The sequence below is a fragment of the Empidonax traillii genome, unplaced genomic scaffold (genome assembly GCF_003031625.1).
Source record: "Empidonax traillii isolate 1590-97213 ecotype Southwest subspecies unplaced genomic scaffold, ASM303162v1 scaffold385:size1130455, whole genome shotgun sequence".
Classification (NCBI taxonomy): domain Eukaryota; kingdom Metazoa; phylum Chordata; class Aves; order Passeriformes; family Tyrannidae; genus Empidonax; species Empidonax traillii.
This window is the reverse complement of record NW_020955578.1, coordinates 540,236-544,849: the sequence shown is the minus strand read 5'-3', so window position 1 is coordinate 544,849 and position 4,614 is coordinate 540,236. Positions and strand designations below refer to the sequence as shown.

The following is a 4,614-nucleotide window of genomic DNA, read 5'->3' as shown; positions in this document are numbered from 1 at the left end:
CCTATGGAAAATTGAAAGTTATTTATTCTGACTTAGAGTAGTAATTTGGCCTTTTAAAGCTAATACCAAAAGAGAGGGGGAACAAAAAGAAATAAATAATCAGAGGAGTATAAAACCTCTGCTAAACAAAGCCTTTCAAAATATTAATCTTAACACTAAAAACAGTTAAGTTAATGCTATGCATATATAACTATTTCTTCCTGTACAGAAATATACCAGGCCAATCTAAAGTATCCCTTAGCTAAACACCAACATTTCCAAATTACTCTGAAGTAAAAAAAAATTTTTCCTGAAAGTATAAAAGACTAAATTCACTTAAAATATAGATCACATTAATTACTGGGACAGACAGAACACTAGTTCTGTCTAGTCATTACTTAAAAATAAAATAATCTCTTTCTAAAATAAATAATAATTAAAGAAAATCAAAAAGCACTGTCTCAAGACAATCCCCAATTCTAAACAAATCTTAATATATATTTTACCATAAATACTGTCTCCTGAATATCTCCTTACAATGAATACAACTCCAAAATCATACTGTAATTATATCCTTGCTCTTGTTTATACAGATATATAAATAAAATTAAAGCAACGTAATGAAATTCAAAATGCTACACCACTAAAATTTGAGCAGAGGTCTGACCATTACCACTTTTACAGTAAGATTTTAACACAGATTTGGCAATATGAGGGTTACACATGCCTAATCTTATCTGTACTGAGGAGAAACTGGGGTAATTTGCAGAGAAGTACAAAAAAGTTGACAAGAAATTTGAAAGAAAAGCTCTTCTCCCCTTCTGCAACCATTAAACTCTGAAATCTCTTGCAGAAAGAGTAGGATGTAGAGAAAAAGTAAAAGAAAGAAAGCAGCACACAGCCAATTCTGACCTTTCAAACTTTTTTTTTGCCTTAACTCCCTTCCCACTCCCATCCAGCTCTTCCTCCTCTTCCCCCTGCCAAGATTGCTACTACGCTGCTGTCACTTTTGAAATGCAAGACCCTGTCACTGATAGGTTAAAGACTTCAAACACAATCTAGCAATGATTTGCTCCGAAAACCTCCACAAGACATCCAAGAAAACATCCGCCTTTAGAAAACTCTGGGAGGCCAGTCACTAGAGAGTCACAAAAAAAGGGTCCAAATGGCAGCTTTCCTTGTGTTTTGGGGAGGTGGTCAGTATTTCTCCCAAAGTCTTCATGACTGAAATAACGTTGCACACAACACTGTGGCAAACTGTACCTTGCCTTGGTGCATGCTGATATTAGGTTTTGCTCTCAATTTCTGCAGTGAAATGGGCAACTGATCTTTCTGTAAGGTGAAGGGTCCCGTTTGACTTCAGCTCCTAGATTTGACAAGTGCTTAAGGACTCCTCTAGGCTCATCTAGATCAAATGTATCATTTCACCCTTCTTTTATTTGGTGTTAACTTTGGACATTTTGACTGATTTTTAGTCTAGTTTGTTTGTCATCTGGATTTTTTGCTTTCCATATGCAACCTTTTAACTATTTTGAAAGGTATCACTTAATTGATGGGGTTTTTCCAAACAAGGTATTTCTCAAACAGTACTCAACTCTTACTCACTAGCTACAGTTCTGTGCAGTGACCTACCCCTTTCTTTCTGGAAAAAAAAAAAATAAAGGTAGAAAAATAGCTACAGATGGAGGTATGAGTAGAAAAAGACAAAGATCAAAAAAATGGAAAAAAAGAAGATGTAAAAGAAAGAAAGGAGGAAACAAAGTTTAATTAATTTTGTGTTGGTTTAAAGCATTTCTCATATAAAGTATGATTTTTAATCAGGAAATGAAAGATTTTGATGAAAGATTCCTAAAGCTCAAGTTTCAACTTTTCCTATAAATGCAGAGAAAACATCAATACATATCCTTTGGCTTACTTCACAGATTTGTAAGGATGATTCTACATACACATCAATATATCTTAAAAGGAGGTTATATTAATATTCAGTCAAGAGTTGTCAAATTAACGATGAAAGTAAAACTAGCCCAGGTTCACTTTTGAGCTATCGCTCCCAGTAGACTATTTACATAAAACAGTTACAGTTTTGCCCGCAACGGGAAAGATTAGGAGGGATTAGATTAAAGTTTAGGCAGATGAGTAAAGTTACTTTACAAGAACAAAAAGGAGACAACACCAGGCATTCTACTACACATGGCTGCTTAACTGGATTTGTCACACACTGGGCAAGTTCCCATGATGTGATTCAGGAGAAGCACATTATAACACATGATTTTTGTCAAGCAAGTTTAAGCTCAGGTCTTTTAGGTAGGGCTAAGCAAAAAGCTTAGCAGTTATTAGAAACTTTACTACTGCCTGTGTCAAAGTCATTACCGGAGACTTCTCAGCCATACCCAAAAAAGCAGCAGAAAAGACAACTCTGTGTGCTAGACTAACCATTAATGCTGCAGTCCTCCACACAATACTGTTTTGAAAAAACATGATGAACTATTATAAAGCACACTACAAATATTCTTAATGAAGTAGGCAATAAAAAAATTTAACTTGCATGAAAAAAAAAATCTGTATTAAAGAGTCATATTGTTGTTTATTTCACTTTGATCTTTTCAAACAGACTACAGGGTAGGTCTTTAAAAAGAACCAATGAGACAAGAAACGCAAATTACTGCTTCAAAACCATTCACACTTTAAATTTTAGAAAGAAGATCATCCTATATCTAAATCAGCAATTTAACCAAGTCAGAACCAGATGTGTAATACCAAGGAAAGAACATTTTCTACAGATATCACCTAAATTCTGAACTGTGGGGTACTGCTGAATTCTGAAGTTGTCAAAAAAGTAGAATGCATTCCTATTGGACTCATCTTCACTCAGCACACAAGTTAAACGAGCTACATAAAAACCAGTCCATTGCAACCACATTCACAAGGGTATTAAATGTGACAGAAAGTCCAGCATAACTTTCCAGAGCTAGCAGCATTTCATCAACTATGGAATTATTTTATGGCATGGGTAAAATGCTTCTATTTTGCTCGCATGTAGACTTCTACTCGCCTGAGAAAATTTCTATGCCTACAATACACTTCAACAGCATCAGAGGTGTGGAAACTGAAAACTTTCATCAGTCACAAACAGACAGGAACTGCTCAAACACCTTCAGAGAACCAACACATCTTTAACAATCACAAGCCTGTGGCCTTACAACTCAACTACAATTGGATTTTTAGAAAAAACTGAAAGCATACTCTTCAGTGGAGTCCTAAAGCATTCTCATTTTTACTGTTTGTTAATTTATAAGCAAACAACAAGAAAAAAATTTAAAATGCTGTATGTACTGGATAGTACATGGAACTCCTGGGTAGTTATTGTGAACCTGTTTATTGATTAATCCATGCAAAATTTTTAAAATGTCAGGTTTTACCACAGATCTGAAGAGATAAGATCAAATTGTAACACTTAGTTTGCTTCTGAGATGAAGAATGCATATAGAAATGGAAGCCTTTGAAAGAAAAATCTTAATCTCAGAATCAAGTTCTCTTGACTGAACTATTGATTGAAATTGACAATATCACATTCTATACTGTCACCTCTTAAACAAGAATCACTGTATCAGTGTGGAAAAAAGCCTCAATTTAACTCTATTAGGAAAACATCAGTAATTCACATTTCCATTACAACAAGTCAAACTTGTTTTATTTGTTACCAAACAAGTGTACAGGTCTTACTCTAAAGATTGTGGGAAGTGTGAAAAACAAATACATTATTGGCAACCAGCATCTCCTGTAGAGTAGAATGCTCTTTCCTCATCAAAGAGCACTAACGACCAGTGCCAGCTGATAATCTCAACTCTCCAAGAGAAAACATATCAACACAGGAACCCAAGTTTCCTTCTACAGTCATGGATGACATCAATGTATTGACAGTAGTAACTTTGGGCCAAATCACACAAAAATTCACAGAAAACATGATTACAAACTGCTACAAAACTACAAGCAAGCTGTCCAAAATGCATGCAACAGGTTGGTTAAGCCAGATGAAAAGCAAAAGGTATTCTTTTGCTAGGACTCTACTAAGTCTGTACATCAAGAAATACCATATACCAAAACACCATCCCTGTTCTCTCGGAGGCTATTTACATGTGGTTGACCTCCTTTAGTAACCACAGTGACACGGCTCAATGCAAACACGGCAGAAAAAATGCAAATGCATAGAGACATGAGGAGATAAAGTCCCAGGCATTGAATCACTAAGCCTTTTGATAGCTTCTCAATTTTCCTGATGCTCTTTAAAAGGGCAATGAAACAAGGACAAAGGTCCAAATCATCTTAAAGCGAAGACTACTTAGTTCTAATTTCTGGCCATGTTCTGAAAGTAAGACTTCAGTGAGAAAATAAGCAAAAAAATACCTGAATTGTCTCAGAGATTGAAAATATCTACATTGTTTTAACTGAGAATTTTAAAGGCAAAATTATGTAAACTACTATATGTTCCACTAGTACAGAACAATGCCCTGCTCTTACCTCTGACACAACCCTTCTCCCAATCTTATGACATGATCTGATGTTGCAACTGATCTAGACTGAAGTAGAAAATATAGTTCTCTCTCACCAAGAAATAAATTTCTGAAAGACTTTTTT

The 4,614-nt window shown here is 35.1% G+C and overlaps 1 protein-coding gene across 2 annotated transcripts in view; it reads right to left on the bottom strand.

The window, feature by feature from the left end:
* RAB3IP (RAB3A interacting protein) overlaps window positions 1–4,614 on the bottom strand; it is a 36,241-nt gene that overhangs the window by 17,904 nt on the left and 13,723 nt on the right. The window lies entirely within an intron of this gene.